Source organism: Lissotriton helveticus, chromosome 10 (assembly GCF_964261635.1).
Source record: "Lissotriton helveticus chromosome 10, aLisHel1.1, whole genome shotgun sequence".
Classification (NCBI taxonomy): domain Eukaryota; kingdom Metazoa; phylum Chordata; class Amphibia; order Caudata; family Salamandridae; genus Lissotriton; species Lissotriton helveticus.
In genome coordinates, this window is record NC_136071.1 from 601,281,643 (window position 1) to 601,304,564 (window position 22,922).

General features: G+C 44.9%; 1 protein-coding gene across 2 annotated transcripts in view; it reads right to left on the reverse strand.

The window, feature by feature from the left end:
* The window catches only part of SRL (sarcalumenin), a 169,382-nt gene that overhangs the window by 139,622 nt on the left and 6,838 nt on the right, over positions 1 to 22,922 (reverse strand). The window lies entirely within an intron of this gene.

Sequence of the window (22,922 nt, forward strand, 5' to 3'; positions counted from 1 at the left end):
TCATGAAAGCCCGAAGATCCCCGAAAGGGCTTCCGACCTAGTTATTAACTCAATAGGTGGTACTGCGCAGCGGAGAAGAGGCCCGGCACACAGGGTTAGTAAAGCTGGTGCACTTGACACGAAGTTTGATTATTATGGACATTGAGTTTTTTATTTTCCTTCCTATGGATCTGCTCTCTAGACATTATCGACAGCCAACCGGGGGGTTCGGGCGGGGGGTTCGGGCCTGGCCCATGCTACCCACTATTCTTTTAATTTTTGGAAGATTCTTGAGCCACAGACCCGTTGGTCTTTTGCCTCCCAGTTTGGGGGGATTTGGGGGATTTTTGTTGGTAGGGGGTGATACCGGTGGTGTCCTAGAGGGTCTGAGGTTTGTTTCTTTGGTTTTCTTGGAGTTCAAAGGCGCTGCTTGGGGAGAAGATTTGCTCCTTACGCTTGCTGGCAGGGATAGTCCCATTCTGTTGGGGATAGCCACATCTACATACTTGGAAGAGGGGTGGTCCACATGGGGAGTGAGTAGGGTCTACTACAATGATGGTGTCAGTCGCTTCTTGGAACGTTAAGGGGATGAACTCCCCCCAGAAGCACCAGAAAATTTGGAAGTACCTCAAAGACCACAAATTTGACATGGTAGACCTCCAAGAGACTCACCTTAAAAAAGTTGAGGATACTAGGCTCCGACACAATGCGTACCCCTTAATATACAAATCCTCGGCTAGCACTAAATATAATGGAGTGGCGCTACTCTTTCATAGCACAACTAAATTTCAACCCAAGGCCTCTAAATCAGATTGGGAAGGGAGAATAATAATGGTTATGGGGAGGCTGAAAGGCACACTCTGCACTTTAATTTCTCTTTACGCCCCCAACTCGGGTCCATCCACATTCCTTTCTAAGGCTCTTGATATGTTGGGCGGATTTGCAGAAGGCCCCGTAATACTACTGGGTGACTTTATTCTGACTTGGCACAGAACATTGGACAGCTCCCATTCAAACCAGACGCCTACTGGCACCTTTTCTAAAGGGCTTAAACAGAAAATGCAGACACTTGGCTTATGCGACGCCTGGCGATCCCTCCACACCACCACCAAAGACTACACATACTATTCTCACATTCACCAAACGTACTCCAGGATTGACTGCATATTCATCAGACAGGCCCTGATAGGGCCGCTTCAGGCAGCGCAGATCTTGCCGATCTCAGTCTTCGACCATAGCCTAGTCATCATTAGCCTGGCCTGGAGTGTGCCAAAGTCTGGAAGGTCCAGGTGCTATTTCCCAACGGCGATCATACGGGACAAGGTAATGCAGGAGGAGATAAGGGCTGCCATCACTGACTTCTTTACACTTAACAATCCGCAAGACACCTCTCCGCAGAATAATTGGGATGCCTTCAAGGCTGTGCTGCGGGGTAAATGCATTCTACTCAACGCAACACTAAACATGCAAAGGGCGAAGGAACGCAATGCTCTTGAACAGGAGCTAGAGACAGTTGAACAGGCACACAAAGCTACAGCCACCCGCGGGCTGCATCGACAACTTACAGCAATCAGGGGAAAGTTACGCTCCAACTACACTAACCGAGTGGGGTACACTCTTCTGAAGATGCGACAGACATCCTTTGCCCAAGGCGACAAGGTGGGTCATCACTTGGCAAGGCAGCTCAGGGTGCTAAGGGAACGCACATTTATTGGGGGCATACTAAACCACCAAGGCCACCTCCCCCACGATGATTCCACTAAAGCCAACGTTTTTGGCGATTTTTTTGGGAAGCTCTACCACGGTACCACCCCCACTACAAGCCTACAGCAACACTATCTTGACTCTGTAATGCTTCCCCAGGTCCCCCCTGCAACTGCCAAATCCTTATCTCCCTATCACCTCGGAGGGGGTGAGAAAAGCTATCTCAGGGCTTAAGCTGCACAAAGCCCCTGGACCCGACGGCCTCACGGCACAATTTTTTAAATGTTATGCCTCTGAGCTCATTCCACACCTCACCGCCCTATTTCAGGCAATAGCGAACGACCCTCGGGTATCTGTCTCTATGGCTGAGGCAGTGATATCGGTTATTCCCAAGCCCGGGAAGTACCCCCAACTTTGTGGCTTGTATAGACCCATAACCCTTCTCAATCTTGATGCGAAGCTCTACTCCACGATCTTAGCAGCTAGATTAGACAATCTGATGCCAGATCTGGTCCATCCAGACCAGTCCGGCTTCATAAAAGGAAGGCAAACGCATGATAATGTCAGGCGCACCCTTCATCTGATCGAGAAGGTGTCTAAATTCAAGTTTCCAGCAATACTGGTGGGCTTAGACACGGAAAAGGCCTTCGACAGGGTGGACTGGTCATTCCTCTTTTTAGCTATGCGGAAGTTCATCTTTGGAGACACCTTTCTCAACATGGTCAAGGCCAACTACCATCTCCCAAACTCACGGGTTACAGTCAATGGCTATCCTTCACTCCCCTTTGCTCTAAGCAGAGGCAACCGGCAGTGATGTCTTCTATCCCCCCTCTTATTCGCTCTCAGTATTGAACCCCTTGCAGCAAATTTCCGGATCAATGACGAGATTCGGGGCATCCGTTTCAGCGGTATAGAACACAAGGCATCTCTCTTTGCTGATGACATCTTGCTCACACTTAAACATCCCGCCTACTCGCTCTGGGCGGTTCAGGGAGAGTTGAAACACTTTGAACGGGCGTCCGGCTTTAAGGTAAATTTGTCCAAATCATCTATATTTAACCTTACACTTCCCAATGCTGAGGCGAATAGATTGAGGAGTCAGACGTCTCTACAATGGGCCAAACACGCTACTTTATTTGAGGGTCCACCTTACTGCCAGTATTGGGGACCTCTACAAGGCTAATTACCCAGCTCTGGTGACACAAATACAACAAGATTTTAAGAGATGGACTCTCCTGGCTGGGTCGAATCAACGCTGTTAAAATGTCGGTCTTGCCAAAAATGTTATATTTATTTCAGGCCCTAACCATTGCCCTTGACCGGGATTATTGCCGCACTTGCGCTCCTTAATTACCAAATTCATCTGGCAGGGAGGGGGAGTTTGCCTTCCTTTTCATGTGCTGCATCAGCCAAGAAGTAAAGGAGGCTTAGCCCTACCAGACTTCGCACTATATTACCAGGCCGCACAGTTGAGAGTGGTGACAGAGTGGGCAGTGCAAGAGTACGATAAACAGTGGCTACATATGGATCGCTTGGTTGTGGGAAGATCTATTTGGGATGTCCTATGGAAGCCCAAGAGGGACCGACCCGCAAATGCTTATATTAGCACCCCCACACGCACCACCCTGACAATCTGGGACCTGGTCAATCCCTTTTCACTCTATTTTAACTCTGCTTTCCCACCGGCCCTACGCGAGGGACCCTTCGACTGCTGGAGGGAGGGAAGATGTCTAAAACTTTCAGCTCTATTTCATACCTACAATAATCTAACATTTGAAATTTGTAAAAGAGAATTTCTGATTCCCCACAGCGAACATGTTTACTACCTCCAGCTTAAACACTGGGCTACGCTCCCCCACGTTAGAGAGGCAGCCACTAGAGAGCTCACAGCCGTGCAGCGGCTGGTCATACACAAAGCAGGCAGCACGAGAAGCGTTATCTCCTCAATTTATGATATGCTACTGACTACCTTGCACGCTCCTTGAGCACACTACATGTCCTTCTGGGAGCGGGTCTTGGGCAGAGACGTCACCGAGGAGGAATGGAAACACATTTGGGTGACATCATTAAACACAACAAATCGGTGGCCTTAAGGGAAGCCCACTACAAGACGCTACTTGACTGGTACCTATAGCCTACTAAACTGTGACAAATCTTCCCCGATACCTCTGATCTCTGCTGGCGGGGATGTGGCCTCCAGGGGGATTTTCGCCACATTCTGTGGGACTGCCCGAGTATTCGACCTTCTTTTGGAAGAAATCCTCTCCCTCCTCAAGACATGCTGGATTACCCTATTCCAACTAGCATAGAGGGGATTCTGCTGGGTGTTAGAGATCCGGCCTTGGAGCACCAAACGAAAGCAGACAAGGCGATCATGTGGACCTGTCTGGGGGTGGCGAAACTCACCATAGCGGCTGCATGGCAAAAGAAAGATAAACCGGCAACATCGCTGTGGCATTCCCGCTTATGGAGGATCCTCTCCATGGAGCGTCTGGCAGACATCTTTAGGGACATCTACAAGGCTTTTGAACATAAGTGGGGTTCCCTAGTCACATACTTATCCCAAGGTTTTTCTCCGCAGTCTGTCCGCCCTCCGTAAAGGCTATGCACCTCTTCCAAGTCTAAACCACTCAAGGCCAGCACATGAAGGGGTAAACCCCAGATATTTGAATAGAGGGATCATTGTTTTGTTTACTCTGCCCTGCATCAGCACTTCTGCTTAACATTATTTCACTGTGCACCACCATCACCACCGGGACGGGGATGGGGGATTCTTGGGGGGGTGGGGGGGGGGGGGGAGTTGCGTTGAGGTTAGGCTCTTGCCTGAAGACCTTCCTCAGCGGTTTTGATATTTCAAATCTAGCATCTTAGACTTTGACTAAATGCGCATGTCTAGCTCCTGGCTGCTTGAACTAAAAGTGAACAGTGTCTGTTAGGCTGACCTTTGTGCAGCCTGACAGACACTGTTCATGAGGGGCAAAAGGTGGAGTGGCGTGGCCCCTCAGCCTCAATGGACCGACCGCTACTGGTGCTGTTCTTCATCACTGGGGAGGCCCGTTATTAATTCATACCAGGGTACACAACTACCATAGAGGAAACGTCTTTAGTAATCAATTGATGTTGAAGTGGTAATTTAAAATTAACTAAGGGACTTTACATTCTTTGTATTTGATAAGGTTAAAAAGAGATGCAACATGAGTGACTTGTATTTACTCGCACATTCTAATATATGCGCCAACATGTTTCAGCCTTCTGAGAGCGGGATGCTTTTTGTTTCCAGGGCCACTTTTAACATTGATCCTAATGATTCTTGTAGATATCAGCTGAATTAAGGCATTTGGAAATAATTTTTTAATAATTTCATCAAAATAGAATAATATTTAATTAAACACTAGACTTTATCATGTCCTCAGTTATGGCAAAAAATTGAATGGTGCACCTATTATGTTTCTGGTCCGGCCCTCTAAGCGCAATGCAGTTATTGCTCAGATGGAGTAAAATCGAAAAATATGTCTCAAGATTTTCTTCTGATTATCCTGTAATTTACAGTATATGTATAGACTATGCTCTAAAATTTCTTCAAGAGTGAGACGCAGGCAAAACAAAGATTGCCTCTTTGTTATATTGTTCCACTACTTTTTTTGCAGTAAATTGGCGTTAAAGTCCATGAAAAGCAAGTTGCTTACCTTTGGTAATGCCTTATCTGTAGAGACTCTTTCTAGCTGCAGATTCCTTACCTGAGAATATTCCTCAGGAGTCAGACTGGATCCGGAAAATCTTGAGCGGTACCTCTGCCCACCGGTAGGTGGCGCTGATCGGCTCCACGTCAGCTTCACCCCCGCCAAAAATGATGTGCGAAGAGCCTATATTAGCACCATTCCAGCACACTGACATCAGTTTCTTTTGTGACATTTCTGCACCACAGCCACACAGAGAACCGATGAACCAGTGTGAAGACACTTTTGCCCTTAATTCATAAAGAGCCTCTGCACTTGGAGCGAGGCTCAACAGTCATAGTGGGATCCCCACACTCGAGGAAGGATCTTCGCAACGGGAAACTGTAGTGCAGGAATCCCACCACTAGTGCAGAGATCCTGAACCAGGGTTTAAGGACATATTGGGGCCTTCAAACTGGAGAGATACCATTCGTAGAAGCAAGGAGCATGGGATGGTCGGTAAGGAATCTATGGCTAGATAGTGTCTCTACCAGATAAGTCGTCATTGAAAGTCAGTAATTTGTTCATCTAATAGAGACTCTATCTGCAGTTTCCTTACTTTAGAATACAGGGCTCGAAAAATCCGGAAAATGGTACTAGTCCTGCAGGTCTAATACCTTGAAAAATATCCTCGACCTAACTGCAACCTACTTGACCTCCGTCTCTGAAAGTGGAGCAAATGTGACAAGATAACAAGATTTAAAGGTATCTTTATTGCTTATTCACTTTGTGAGCAATAAAAATGCCTTTAAATCTTGTTATTTTGTCACATTTGCTCCGTTTTAAAAGACAGAGGACAAAGGTTAGTTTGTTTTCCTACTCGCCAGAAAGGGCGAGCAGGACCTAAAAATAGCTCTTCCTCATTAATTCTACCTTGCAAATGCGAGCGGGCGAGTGGATTTGTCGAGCACTGGAATAGATATCCAAGTAATACCTCCCTGGAGGAGTGTCTGCAAATAGATTGAAACAAGACGTCCTGGAGGACTAAATGGGCAAAATGCCAGTCGCGACAGACCAGACTGGCTAGGCAGCAGTGTTTGGTAATAGTGTGCCGAGAAGCTCACGTAGCATCCAAACAGAAGTCCAGGACGAGGACACCGCGAGCTAACGCAGAAGTCGTAGCCTTGGCTCTGGCCAGATGTGCCCCAAAACATCAGGGAGTAGCTTTTTGGCCAGTGTATAGTAGATCTTAAAGCAATCCACGTGGAGATGATCAATTTCTGCACAACTTTTTCCTTTCTTTTCTCTGGCGAACCCAACAAAGAGTTGATTGTCCATCTGGATTTCTTTGGTGCAATCAAAGTGGAACAACAATGCTGTTTTTTGTCCAGTCAATGGAGTCCTTCCTCTTTAGAAGGGTGAGGTGAAGCAAAGAAGGTCAGCAACGTGATGCTCTGGTTGACATGGAAAGGCATCACCAACTTTGATAGGAAAGAAGCATGAGTATGAGTATGGAGAATCAAAGTTGATCCGGTAACCGTAAAAAAGTGGAAATGGTTAAAAAATACCCTTTAACGGTGCCCAAAGCAAAGCCTTGCCGGGCTAAAGACAGAACACACAGCAAAACCTCAGACAAAGGTACAGAGAGGAGATCAACATGTTGCCTGTGGTGGCTGGCAGAAAAAGAAGCAGTTGGTAGCCCCTGCTGTAGCCACAAAGTGGACAAAAGGCAAAGTGGGCCTGGCGTGAGTTTGTGGAGTGTCCCACTAACCAGGAGGTGGCCCTGCTGTCCTTAAAGCATTCAGGCACCGAGTCTGCCTTCTCACCAAATAGGCAGGTGCAGTTGAAGGGCATCTCCACAAGTAATGCCTGAACATCCCCTGAAAAGCAAGCAGACCACAACCACGCCTGATGACGGAGTGACACTAATGATGCAATCACTCTGCCCAGAGAGTCAGTGAAATCCAGTCTGCAGGGTATGGTAAATTTTGGTGCATCCCTGCCATCTGCAATAGCCTGGGTCAGGATGGCTCGGGCCTCCTCTGAGACCATGGACAGTTCTTGCGCAACCAAATCCCAAATGTGGGTATATCAGCCCAAGAAGCATGTGGTATTCACTGAATGCAGTGCAAGGCTAGCAAAACAGAACATTCTCTTGCTGAAGGATAACAGCCTCTTGGATTACCTATTCAGTGGAGTGGTAGGGAATGCACCAGGGTTGATTTTTTACATGGAGGCCTTGACAACCAGGCTCGCCAGATTGGGGTGCTGGGTGAGGAAAGCTGGGTCCTCTGGAGTGGGGTGATGGCAACTGGCACTCATCCTGTGCACAAGAGCCCCCGTACAGGGTATGGCCCATGCCCCAAGTGAGGTCTTCTTTAAAAAGGGAGAGGTTCTGTGGGGCAACTCCAGGCGGAAGAACCTCTGTCAAGATGTTTTTATCCTGACTGCCACGGAGGACAGTGTAAGGTCCAGAACCTCAGTCGTCCTCCTTAACACCATTTCAAATGAAGCCCTTTACTTTGAAGACACACTAGGGAAAAGAGACTAAGCCAGTGTCTGGGGAAAGTCTCCATACCACTGGAATCTGCCAGTTTTTCATACCAGTTATCCTCTGGCTATTCCGGGGGGTTGACATAACCATAAGGAACTTCAGATCCTCTGAAATCGTACTCTCCCCAGGGTCTATCATAAACGGGAAGACCCTGCCTCCAACTCGGAAGGTCGAGTTACGTCTGACGCCAGATCTGACGTCGGGCGATGCCGATCTGGCTCCGTATTGGTTGATGCTGCCATGGGGTGTCAAAGGCACCTGGCATGGCTGCACTGGAACGGTCTCTAGGGAATGTCGAAGGTTATTTGTCAGCTCTTCTTTTCTGGTCCAGATGAAAGTTGGGACAAATTTCAGATGATCTGCAAGTGCGAGTGATTTCTTTGCCAGTTTCTTGATCTGTGATAAACTTGTTGCTTGGCAGGTTTTGGAAATTTAACCTACTGAACTCCTCAAATGAGGCAATAGTTTTAGAAATCAATTTGTATCGAAGGAATGTCGAGTCTCCAGCTATGTGTTGTTTATTATGGTTTCCTTAAGAGATATTAACTATTGTAAATTTTGTTTGCATTTATAATAAAATGTTTGTAAATAATATTTGCAACTTGAAAATAAAGATGAAGGTTAAAGAGAATTTTTAAAACTATGGAGCAATTTTATATGCCATTATTTTAAGGAATCATTTAATAACATGTTTGATCTATGCCAACATGTTAACACATTATAGCAATGAGGATGCAGCATAGTAAAACCACTGTGGGCACCAGGTAAAAAGATGATAAATGAGTGTCCCTGTTCTTAAGGAAAGTCTAAAAACGTTCAACCACAGTTCCATGACCGAGCATGGGTGCCGACTTATGACAGAAATTGACAAGAACGTATTTGCAACAGCTGTCAATTTCCAGGCATTTGTGAATTCCAATTTTGCATTTTTCAATATCCAAACCTATGTTTCACATGTGAAAATTTGCCAAGTAAGGGCACATTCACTTGTTAAAATGTTCCTCTTGTATCTCCCCATGAAGAAACTTCGTTCCCTACACTCCACCTTCTTTAGGTGTGTGTGGGTTCCTTCTCTATTTTGGAAAATATTTATTCCTGGCCTTGAAAGGAGAAAATGAACTACCTTTTCCACAGCAGAAAGAAGATTTAAGTAACCTTAAACATGTAAGTTTCAAAGTGTGCACAAACACACAGGGCACCCAAGCCCTGAAACTACCCCTCCCATCTACTTCAGGATCCTACGGGTACATTTGCTCATATGAAAATGTTCATGCCCTGTAATTCTTTAATAAGACCAAAACCAACCCCTGCATGTGTATGCCAATCCTACACACCTAAATAGCTTTGATTGAGAATCAGACCCATACCATTCTGACTCTGACCTTGCAGAGTTCAGCAACCAAGGATCTCGACAGCAGGTATAATTTGGGATTGTTTACAGTAATATTTTGGGAAATCAAGTGAATAGTTAAAACGTAAATTTACCAGACTAATTTACAAAATATTCCCTCCGAAATAAATGTAAGAAAGTGGGCAATTGTACATGTACAAGTTTAAAAAACAAATGTATTGTTAACTCTGCTATATTGAGAACACTGACATGATGAAAGCGCTGTCACATTTAGAGCCCTATTGTGAGCTAGCCTAAAAATCCAAATATTAAACAGTCTCTGCAAGTATTTTGTAATAGATAGAGCACTGGTATGTTTAGGTCTGGTATAATCAGAATGGTGGCGTATCCACAGCATGCTAGAATCCAAATCCTCACCTAAACAGAACCCAGGCATAATCATAGAGCTTTGATCACACCACTGGTTTGATGCGAACACTGCCATAATTTGTCACCTCATTTTATAGCACTAAATAGGACAAGTGTTTTTTTTTACTGAACAAGTAGATTTTCGAGCAATCTTGTCCCTTGGACAAGTAGATATATTATAAATTTGCACCCCCCTCAGGTGTGAACACATAGAGTATGAAGTTCCTCTAAAGTCACAAAGAAAAGTAAGTGTAAAACAGTAGCTGGAAGAGGCTGAGCAAGCAGATTGAGAGGGATCGGATTGCTCAGAAGCACACCCAGATGGATGTCATGCTTCATCATCGGGCAGCTCCTTGTTAGGCCGGCGCTGCAATGCCAACGAACCCCTCAAGGGAGATCTTTGCTGGAGGTCTTTTGAAACTATGAAGTGCGTGTGGATGTGCAGTGTGTGTAGATTGGTGTTAATGTTGTATAAAATAACTAAGAGGGAACCTTAAGGAGTTTTAATACGTAGGTCCTTTTGTTATAAGTAAAAACAAAGGGTGCCTTTTTTGGGAACAATGATCCAGTACAGCTCACAGAGCAGCAAAATTTGGGTCTACATGTTTCTTGCCATAAATAGTCACTGTGGATCTGGGTGATTCATCAAGACCATGTAAACCTAACCTACAAATGAATGGGGTTTTAGGTGTAAGGATTAACAAAGTACCCAACCACAAAAAGTCATCCTCAAGGTGTAGGGAATACCTTAAAATATCTACAATCCGACGCAATCTGGGTAAGCAAATGGCCCCTTAGGTAATTGCAGAGACCGCACCAGCTGCCCTCCTCTGCCACCCTGGAGGTTACTTTCTGGAATAAAACTGTTATCCCTCTACTGTAATCTGGCTGAATAGACCACTCACTGCAAAGTGGGTCCATGTTCTACCTGCCTTCATGCGTTGTATTCCTGTTTATGGAGTTGAAAACGTTAATGAGTGTTCTGTATTAGTTGCAGGAACTCCCTTGCAAAATGTCAATTTAAGATGGTTATTCCAAACGGATGGTGTTAATTCCATGCATTAAAAATTTATAGTGGCATTTTCACACAAGAATTCCAAGATGACTTGCTAGCAACTACTTTCAGGTGTCACAAACTGGCTATTGCTTGCTCAATACTAATAATGTAGGAACTGTACACAAAAAAGAGAATGAAGGAGTAATGTTAATGTAATTGGCTTAATGCTGATTGACATATTTAACTGGCCTCTAAGTCCCTAATACATAGTGTAGAAAATGCACATAGGGCTGGAAGTTAAATGCCACCTATGGCCTGCAACACCTATTGTTCCATCCACAGGGCTGGCCTGTAATACATGGCTTCAGGCTTACCACTGTAACATGTAGGTTGGAGTTTAAACCTGCAGTCCAACCTGTCAAAATATCTCTTTTAAACTTCAATCTGTAATTTTTGTGAAAATCCAACTAAATTAGCCGTTGAAAAACTAGTTTAATATTTACTAAAATTTATAGGTGAAGTCAGATTATTAATAAATATTTAGGATAAATAACTCTTATAAAGTTAACTTTTGCCTACCAGAACCTCCCATATGCCAATTTACATTATCCTGACAAAAGCTGCCGAGTAAGGACTTTTTTTAATTGAATTTTTCAAATTTAATGAACAAAATAAAGAAAACTGTAGCAATACAGTGAGAGGCATGTGAAAACATCCTACACAACAGTGTATCATATACAGAAATGGCAAAAAGACTCATACAGTACCATGTATGAATTCACACGTAGATCTTCCTTACAGAAGGACCAGTTGTTAGATGCATTAGTCCTGAGATAAGGGGGGCAAAACACCAAGCACTTATAACTTACAAATTTGCAAGACCAGGGGGGTTAGTCGGTTCCTGAGTGGGAGGGTCACCACTATCCTGAGCTGCCAAGAGATATGTTTGGAGCAGTTGCCAGATGTCCACGGGCCGAGAAGCCAGTGGCTGCAGCTGCGCATATGTGTTGCTGGTGGCGTTGCAAAATGCCATACTGTGAAGCCATGCAGCAAGTGTAGGGGCCCGCAAGCAGGCCCACTTGATAGCTTTTTTCACGATTGGCGAGTAGGAGCGCTATGGCAACAAAGCGGCTTTTGGATTTGGGAAGATCATGAACATATCCTAATAATGCTAACAGAGGCAACGGCGCAATTTCAACCTCCACCATCCGGGACAGCTCCTTAAAAATCGACCTCCAATAATCCTCAAGTTTAGGGCAGGTGCACGTTATGTGAGCAAAATTGGCCTCTGGGGAAAGACATCGTGGGCACGCGTGAGGATGAGAGGGTCCATACAATGCAGTTTACTAGGGGTCAGGTATGCCCTCCATTGAAATTTGAGATGTAGTAGTTTATGCCTGTGGTTGGGAGACATGTGGCGTATTTGAACACAACACCGCCTCCACTGCACATCCGTCAAGAGATACCCAAGATCACGCTCGTACGCTGCCCGCACGCTCATATCATGGCATTGGAACAGTGCCACCGCCTCCTTGTACATCCGGGCTACTAAATGGCTCCCATCACCACCCTGAATAACCCCGGTTAAAATAGTGAAGTCAGGGAGCTCCAAAGGATAACTATCCACACATGCACTCTCATTAGCACAAAATGGTCCATCATAGAGGCAGAGCGGAGACTGGGGTATTCAGTGCGGTAGAAAATGTGCCCTCCCGGGAACAGATCGCCAAATGTGATGCCCAGTGTATACTTGGCCTTAATGAAGTGTGAAAACTGCTCCCAGGGAAAGAACAATGGCCTGGCTGTGAGGAGATGTTTTTCTTCTCCTTGTAGAAAGACCAGTTAGGATGGAACAAGAAACTCCATGGAGTTTCACAGGAATAGGTAAGAGACAAGCCTTTGTGCTCCCAGTCAGGCTGGCTCCATGCATTGTAGGAGGAATTCTATCCCCGGACACGAATTTGAGTGACCACAGGGGAAGAGACTGTTCATTTCCCTGTCCACACCACTGGGTGGACACAAGGGCTCTGACAAGGTTGGAAAGGTTTCCCCATCCTGGATTTTAGGAGTGGAAGACTTTGTGGGATTGTTGCAGTAAGGCAAACAAGAACTACTCAAAACGTGGGTAGGGGTGTCTCCTGGAACTTTTAGCCCCAGTGGTTATGGGTTGAGACAGAAGTCACCTCCATCCTTTAGCTGGTGCCAATCTTAAATATGGCACCCAAGGAACTCTCCTCAAAACACATTCTGGACCTGCAGAAGGTAAGAACATGACTGTACCTGCTGTCTTTGGCCTAAGAGGAGCCCCAAAAGACTGGACCTGCTATCTCTTATACCGAGGAAAAATAAGGGGACTCCAAGGATCAGTTGACTGAAGTCTTATGTTCCTACAGGGACAAAACAAGCTGCAAGATGCCTTTTCGTTGGACTGCTCGGCTGACCAGTTGCAACTAGACCTGGAATGGACCTTGCTCGTGGCCTCTGCTGGAGTATGTCCTGGCCCTAAGTGCTGACCCTGAGGTTCTGGGAGCCCTAGAAGTGACCACGAGAAGCTGCTGTAAAAACCCTGAAAAGTTTGGATTTAAAAGATTAGGGGCCTGGTTTCATTTTAGGCGTTAAAGATCCTCCATTGCAATGGTGACAGAGTATCCTTACCACCAAGAACGCCGTCCGCCTGCCGAATTAAGATGCGGGCAGACCTTGGTTTATCACAGTAGAGACTACTCCATCTCTGCATTGATTAAACCCCTCCAACAGCTCTGTAGAGCACAGGCCGTAAGAGGCAGACCTGTAATTCCGCCCACATAATTTAGATGGGCGGAAATAGAGGTCAATTTTCACTGCCTGTCCCTGCCAGGAAAAACTTGGGAGTATAAGTCACTGAAAACCACTAAATGCTACCCTCAGTAGAGAGAACTCTGACGGCGAGGGGAGCTTTTTCTTTTTTATTTTCAAAAAGAAAATACCAAAGCGGGATTTTCTTCTTGAAAATAAAAAAGGATACATTTTGACAGAGCCCTACATCAAACTATAAAAAGCACTGCCAATGCTTTAAAATTGACAGCCAGCTTGGCGGTCACTTAAAAATCTTGGGGGGAAGTACCTCATCCAGGGCAACGGAGTCATTTACTTCAACGCCGAGGAGGGACAATGGGCTGTCCGCCAGGATATAAATGAGTCCTACGTCAGAAGAAAAAAAGTCTTTTAACATTGTGAGCCTGGTTGGAGTATCCGACCCGAGCTCCATGGGGGTTGGCCTCAAACCATGCGTAGGTCCCAGTCTACCACAATCGTAGAGTGTCATTTGCGCTTAGCACTTTTTGGTGCTATCCTGACTTAAACTTAAAAAACTCATACCTCCGGTTCCCCTTATTAGATTTTTGTTTTATTGGAGTCATTTTGTTATTAAAATGTTCTCTATTTTTCAAATTAGGTTCGAGACTTTTATTGTTTGGTGATCTGACTTTATTTGAGTTTTGTTACGACATACATACATACTTTACACATTGCCCTAAGGAAAGCCTATAAACAGTTTGTACTTTTTTTTATGTAAAGAAAAATATTATTATAATATCTAACTATAATGTCACTTTAACCTTTGTTTTTGTTCAGTGAATGTGTATGTTTTATTTAAAGTAAAGTAAGATGCCCATTGCCATGCGTGGCATAGGGTTGGGTGCAGGATGTGGCCTGTGGCCAGGCCCAGCGCCCAACCCACTGTGGGCACCCACCCCACCACCTTCAGTCGCATACCACATAGCGTTGGGTGCACCTGCACCCAACCCCCCTATGGGTGCCCAACCCACATGTAACAATATTAAGGGTGTCATTTAAAGTACAGCAGACCTTTGGCGTTGTCAAAGGGTCAGTGGGCTTATTGGCTTCATCATGAGGTCATCACATCAAAATAAATAATACAGACCTATTGACTTTGCCAAAAACTCACCAATAACTATAATCAAGTGTATATTTTATAAATTGACATACTGAAATGTTTCATTACAGTGATTATATTATCAATAAAGCATTTTTTTTTAAATAAAACATTGAAGATGTCTTTGAGACTTTTTTAAACACTTTTCCAGCCACGAAGTGCAGCCATGGAACTATCTACAACAGGTCCCTACACTCTAGCGGAGGAGCATACAGCTCCAGGTTGGAGTGCTTTAAAAAATATGGTATGCTTTTCTTGGATTATGGGTTCAGAGACCTAGGAGACTTACTGTGTTTTTTATGTTGCTGGGGGGCTGCTGTGTTCCCAGCAGCCCTCCAGGACACTAACAAAAAAATGTTTGGGGGTGCCGCTGCAATTAACCAGGGCACTACAAAAATAGAAAAATATTACTAAAAGCTGCTTCTTGCATTGAGCAGTAAATAATACTATTATTCTTTTCATATTACTTTTTTTGTATTATTGGGTGCCCTGGTGCCCACCAGGGGCACCCACAACATTAAAAGATGGGGGGGGGGGCATAATTTGTAAAACAATAAGTACCAGTGCTCTCGTCAGGTGAGCACTGCAGCTTGCACCACACATTGCCACCGCCATGCTGCGAATGATAGTAACAATACAGCTACTAACCATCACCGTCCGTGGGGGGGGGGGGCCCCTAGGCCCCAGCAGACTCTCCAGCAAGTACAAATTGTGGTGCTGGCAGGAGCTAGGAATTTTTTTTAAGTGCATATCTACAATGCAGCCTTCGTGTAGGCCACATGGGAGCTTCATTCCTAGCAGCCCAGTCGGTTACCCAGCAAGCACCCATTGTGGTGCTGGCAGGAACCAGCTCCTTTACTTTGCTTCTTCCCAGGCCGGAGCAGCATCTTTCTCTGCTCCCACTTGGATGGGATTATATTCCCTGCCGGCACTCTCTCGGGCAGGGTAGAGAACACCAGAGTTCTGTGGGATGGAGTCCCCAGGACACTGCACAGGTATCGCGCCCCACAGGATGGGGTCCCCAGGGTCGATCTTCACCTAGGAAAGGGACCTATGCCCCATGCCCAAAAATAAACCACATTGGCCTGTGATCTAAAAAGGCTCAGGGAAGGGGGCCACAAGCCCGCTCCCCCTAAAAAATAAAAGCGCCTCCCCTTAGGTCCCTGGACCTCCCCGGAGTGCTATGATATAAAAAGGGCAGGAGCCAGCAGTTTTTTCTTTATTGTAGTGTGAATCCTCCACAGCACCGATAAAATAAATTACGTTTAAGGCCCCGTAGTGTCCCTCAGGAACCCCCCAGCAGGTCCAAGGGAGCAAGATATCCCTACCCTGATCCCACTTCATGTTTTCTTTTTTACTTTTTTCACAGGGCAGGGGACTGAATCCACAAGTCCTAAAATGGCTGCCCCCAGATTTTTTTTATCTGGTGGCAGCCAATCAGAACAAATACTTTGATCTGTTGGATTCACGGATCCTCCATGGCGTGATATATACATACATTTTGGACCTTAATTTCTCAAAAACTATTAAACAGATTTCCACCAGATAACAAAATGCACACTTTCTGTACCAATAGATAGCTTTTTGACAAATTTAATGTAATTTAATTCTGCAGCATCGTTGTTTCAATTTTACTATAGAAAAATAAATGATGAAAACAATGACCTCCTTTTTTCGAGACAAATCAGCCCGAAACTTTCCAGGAAGAAGCCGAGGCGGACGTTTCTGTTTTTTGGGACGTTTTGTGAAGATTCATCAAACGGCACAAAAACGATTAACAAACCAATAAATGTGTTTACTATGGAAACATGGTACTCACTATAGCTACCCAGTACCAGAAAAGCATTGCGGATGAGGTGCAGACCTTTAACCCGTTCCATGCTGCTGTCGGCCGTTGGACGTCGCGAGCACTACCTCGCTGGTGCTGCGCACGTCCAACGGCCAACGCAGCCCCGCCCGCTCTTCAGAACGCCCGCACCGCGGCGGAAAAACCGCCGCGGTTACGGCGTTAAAGCTTCCTCAGAATGCTAATTTCTACTTAAAATATTAAAACAAAACAAACAAATGTTTGTCACAGTAGACGTGCTAAGTGTGATTGTTATGCTCAAACATGGGTCCCATGATCATTGTGCCATACCTCAAGTCATACCTGTAAGGAGCCCCAAATAGCCTGAAACCCATCTGGGTTTTTTGTCAGGAGACCTAGGGTGGCAGTTAAGGCTGGGTTGTTCCTATTGTAGCAGTAACAAGGCTGATTTGCGTACAAGTAGACAAAAAACTATTGTCAAGAATAACCAATCACCAATGTCTGAGTTTCAAGCATTGCTTTAATCACTTGGTTATTTGATTCAGTAGATGCTTTGAGTGTGATGGGAATGCCCAGACGTGGGTTCCATGCCCACTGTGTCACATTGTTTAAATTAGATCGCACTGATGAGGCCAAAGATGGCCGAAATCAGTCATGGTTGCTTGTGTTCTGATCTAGAGGGTCCACGCCTGTCAGTTTTGGACTAGACTGCTATCAACGCACTCAACATGTGCCATATATCGTGGTGGTATGTTGTAATTTGCATATTTGTGTGTCTGTGCCACTTTGAAATTTGTCTATGAGCATGGGGGATGGCGTGAGTATGGCATGTGATGAGCACCTGCAGTGCTGGATTCAATCCTGTGGAGGCCCCTAGGCAGTCGACATTTCAGGGTCCCCCTCGAAAATTATCTTATACCCAAGAAACTGAATTTTTTTACAGACTGACAACTGCCAGAAGATGAGCTTTTAATAGACAAAATGTGATGTGAATCTGATGTCTCTGGTTTATGTACTTTAAGATGTATTTTGATCGTTGTCGCGGGCCCCTAAAAGGAGTATAGGCCAGTGCCTACTTTGCCCATTTGATAATCCGGCACTGAGCGCCTTGATAACCATAACTGATCAGTTTCAGTATGTTTATACTTCCGAGCCAGAACCACAACTCACTTTCTAACCAACCAATTAGGAGCACACACCCTTCACTACGCACAGCATTTTGCTGGGTACAACTCTCACTGCTCACGTAATCGCCAGCAAAGCAAGAGAAAGGCTCTAGGCCTGGCCTAAGCCAACCCTCACTGCAGGATATATTGTGTTTATTTTAGTGGGAAAATACATTTAATGGAAACAAAACCCATTGACTGTGGAAACACCCTAACTACACACCAACTGCAAATATTAGATAGATTAGACAGACAGACAGGCAGGCAGACAGACAGACAGACAGACAGACAGACAGACAGACAGACAGGCAGATAGATATTCACTGAAAGAACTCAGCTAAAAAGTGAGTTATGGGTCTGGCTCAAATGTGTCAAACCACCAAAATCTGACAGTTATGATGAGCAACACACAACACAAACACCAAAACTTGAGCCACCCACCATGGCGCCATGTCATGTTGTTCTCTTGATATCACACTTTTGTTTGTTTCTGTACTGCCAAACTAGTGTTTTGAGCATGACGGGCAGCGCCAGTTATGTGTGCTGGGTGTGTTGCTAATTATAACTGACAGATTAGTGGTTTGATGAGCCAGAAATCCAACTCACTTTTTAACTGTGTTATTTCTGTAAATGCCATTGTCTTTTATGATTTACTTAATTTTCATCTTCCACTGTGCACAGCATTTGGCAGTGCGCAGGGGGTTAAACCCAGGCTCTGCTCCCAACCCATGCAGTACACTCATTCCACACTACACATGGCCTTTGGCTGTGAGATGCAGGTGCTGGCTGCAAGTTTTGGCTCAGTGACCATCCCACCGTGGCTGCTCAAACCCCACTGCGCAATGCTTGCTAAGTGCCTATACTGCACTGTACACAGCCTTCGCCCCTGTTCTGTGCCCAACTACGATTTGCTGTGTACAGCATGGGTTTTTTGCAAGGCTTGCCGGGTCATGCATCAGACTTAATTTGCTAGCTGTCAAATCTCATGCAGATTAAACGGACAACAACATAGATATTAGTGAATAAAACTCTAATCACCCTTCCATTTATCTGTGCACCCCCTGATGTATCTACTCAAAACCGGACATAACCAGCATTAAAGTAAACCTCTGCCAAATGTTATATGGATTCATCAAATAGTGCCTAATGTATTAGCAGATAAACACTTCTTCCCCCCCGGCCCTCTAGAAGTCCCCCTCCTTGATGGACCAGTATGAAACTGAGAAGTCACGAGTAGGCTAGACATGCTAGGTCTCCGCCAAATGTAGTGCAGATCCATCAGACTGTTCCAAATATTTTAATAAATCAAAAGTGTTTTGACACCTTGTTTAACTCCTCCCATCCATTGGATCTGCAAAAAACCTGAAACACTTGCGCTGGGTGTAAATTGCTCACTGCCTAACATATTTTCTGCAGATTCATCAAACAATGCTAACGGTACAAGCAATTGAATGCCGCCTTCTACCTTTGCCCCCACCTTTGCTTGGTTGACACAACACTTGACATACCAATCAAAAACCAAACTTTCGAATATTCTGCCAAATTGTGTGTATATTCATCCCAGAGTGCACGTTGTTATTAGCAAATCAACACTTCTTGCTCCAGCCCCCACCATTCTAACTTGTCCCATAACCTCTTGGCGGATCTGTACAAACTTAAATATACTATAACTAAGTAAAACATGCTAAGACCCTGCCTAATCTTATGCAGATCCATCAGACGGTGCCAAAGTAACTTGTTACTGCAAAATATTTGAACTGGGCCATTTTTAAAGTTTCCCCCTTCATTGAATCTTCACAAACCTTAACATACCTGCACTGTGTATCCCTTGCTAACTACTAGCCACACTTGACACAGATCAAGCACCGCCAAAGTTATAAGCAAATTAACACTTTCTTACACCTCCCTTTTACTATGTCCAAGCTAAAGGATCAGCACAAAACTTGAGACACCCATCGAAAAGAAATCATTTCTAGATTCTGCCAAATTTTGTGTAGTTTCTTCACAAACTGCCAAAGTTAGCAGATGAACTCTCCGCCACTTTTAACTGCCCCAACCTTAAAAGTTTTGCACACATTTGATAATAAGACCAGTAATTTGTATGTACTAAGTCTCTACCAATCTTCAGGTATCTTCTGCAAACGGTGCACAAGTTATCGGCAAAATAACAAAATACTTTTCAACTGGCAAGATAAACAAAAGTGTTATCTCTTTAGATCCCACCCAGCACTTACATGGAAATATCTCAACACCTTCTGAAAGTTTTTACACCAAATAAAAAGTTATGTGCTGTGGTTACCTTTTATGATATGATGCGAATAAGTAGAACAGTTTGAAGGTTTATTGATAGAACAGCAACGCCTCCTCGATGCTGACAGCAGCACAGTCAATTGACCTGGAATCTCCGTACTCCAGCAGGACACATCAACAAGAACATTCACCAGGCAGGATTGCATAAAGCGAAAGAAAGTCGATAACACATCTTCCTCTTATACAAGGACAGACATGGGGAACCACAATAAGGTATTTAGACAGGAACGGCAGGAAAAAGGTTACATGAGGATGGCAAGAAGAAGGAAAATCAAAACATCGGGTCAAAATACAATTGAATACAAAGGAAACACAAAACTCTTCAGGGGAGAATGAGGCAGTTCAGCAGACACAACACAACATGGATTAATTTAGAGCTAAGGACATGATTTAGAGTCCGGCAGAGAGATTACTCAGTCACCAATGTGATGGATACCCATTCCACCGTGTTTCAAGTGCATTGTCTCCAAAGGCACTTGTAATATGGTGGATAAGATTGCCGTCACGTTTGTGGCAGAGTAACTGATCTACTGAACTCTAAAGCAGGCCCAAAGTCTTCAATATAGTCTGACTTCTTCCAGGATCGGGGGACTTCCACAATACTTCCTATTTACAAGTGCAGAAGCAGTCCATATTGTTGTCCACTCCCAGAGCAGTACCTTCCAACGTCTCAGCTCCAACATGGAAACCCCCAATTCGACAAGATCTACCAGGCACACCCAATCCTTTGGAGCCCATTACCAACCCAGGCTCCATGGCAGAGGCATCTTCAGGGAGAATTTCAGAATCATCTGTGCATGTTAGTCTCAGCATATTCCAAGTCTCACCTGACTGAAGAATGACTGCATTTATCTTGACTTAACTTTGGCAATTCTAACTAGATCAAAATAAGAAGACCTAACCTTTAAGTATCCCAGGGTTTCCCCATAAATTATTTCTCATACATTCCAATCCCTCTTGGACGCAGGTTTTTTCAACATGCTTTCTGATTAAAGTTCTACTTTCATGCCAAATTTGGTGTAAATACGTTCAGTGATTTTTACTCATTCGACAAAATACCCTGAGGGAACTAAAATGAGAAATAATATACTTTTTCACCCCCGCCCATTTACACTTTTATCCAAGGATGGATCTTCACGGACCATGCCATGCCTAAACTTAGTTGAATAAGTTAGTAGTTTGGCAAGTTTTGTGCGAATCTGTCTTGGGGACAAAATGCTATGCAAAATAAAACAAGAATTTTCAATGGAAAGAGCAGATGAACAATAACTAAAGTGGTACCCGCTAATGTGTAATATATATTATATAAGTGAGTGTGTGTGTGTGTATGTGTAAATAAATATATATATATATATATATATATTGGATTTTTTTTCACTAAAAAAACAAAGGTTGAAGTAACATTATAGTTAGGTGTACTTTTCAGTAATAAAGTATTGTTTTAAAATCGAAAAACCACAGAAATTCACCATTTACCATTATCTCAAGTAACTATAACTTCTGTCCTAAGGTAACTATAGCTTGCACCCCCGCCATGCACAGTTTTCTCATCATTGATTACATTGCAAATGCTACAGTGATATTATCAATGATTTCATAGAAGATGACATTAGAAATGTAATATGTTGGGCAATTAGCAGTGCATGGAAAGGGCTTGAGTTATAGTTACCTTATGACACGAATTATAGTTACTGAAGATAACTATAACTATAGCTGGTGAATTTCTGTGGTGTTAAGAGCATGCTGTTTAAAACATTACGCTTGTACTGAACATTTCACCTAACTATAACGTTACTTTAACCTTTGGGTTTTTTCAGTGAATTTTAGTAATATTTTATTGCCATACTTAAATCCAACTGCCTGCTGTCAAGATCTAAGGCCAATCCCCCCCGAACTCCCCAAATGCAGCCAATCGTTGGCCACACGTCTTGGCCAGCAGACAGGCACTGCAGCCAACCCCCGTATGCAGCCAAGCCCACGCTGCCCAAGGCCTTTGGACATGCAAGACGGGGAGTTGCCCAACCCCCTTTAAAGCAGCCCACCCCACACTGCTCTGGTGCATCAGCCATGCGAGCCAGGGGGTGGTCCACATGGCCAGGCCCTGCAGCCATACCCTCCCTCCCAGCAGCCCATCCACTTCCGCGGACAGCCTATGGTGACACAGTGTAGAATTGATCTTTGGGCTCCGGGGACCCTATCCCCGTGGTCAAAACATATATATTATTAGGGAGGGGACGTGCAGGCTCCCTCTCCAAGCCTTAATAGGCCTGAGGACCCAAACCCCCCGGACCAAATTCCACAAAATAAGGAAAGGGGGGCCACGAAGCCACCCTCCCCGGGCCTCAATAGGCACTGGAGACCACATCCCCCAGGGCCAAACTGTATGGGAAGGGGTGTGTGGCTCCCTTCCCTGAGTCTTATCAGGCCCTGGGGATCCCAACCCCGATGCCAAATCCAATAAACAAGTGGGGACCATGCAGCCCACCTCGAGCTAGGCCACAGAGACCCCATTTCCCAGGGCCAAATAGAATGAAAAAGAAGAGGGGGCCATGGGCGCCCCCCTCCCAGACCCCTAAAAGATCCTGGGGACACCATTCCCCGAGACCACATAGCCCCCTCTTCCTGGGCCTTATTAGGTCTCAGGGATAACATCCCTCAGGACCAGATATAATAAAAGGGTGGGAGGTGGGGCGCACATTCCCTAAGGCCACGGGGGTATGCAGCCCCATTCCCTGAGCCTAATTAGGCCCCAGGGATCCCACTTGGGGGGCGACACATAAATACTAGGGGAGAGAGCAAAAGACACACTCCTCTCCCAAGCCTTTATAGGTACCAGAGACCCCATTCTCTGGGGCCATACCATATTTTAAAGGGGAGGGGGCTGCACTGCTGTGTCTAAAGTTGCTAGGGATAAATGAATAGGGAAAATGCTTTTTGGGTCCCCCCTCCTTTTTCGCAGCCCCAGCCTGACAAATCACCCCAAACGTTTTCAGGAAGGAGCCGAGGTGGAAGATTTTATTGGGGGAAAGTGTGTGCGTATGTATATATATATATAT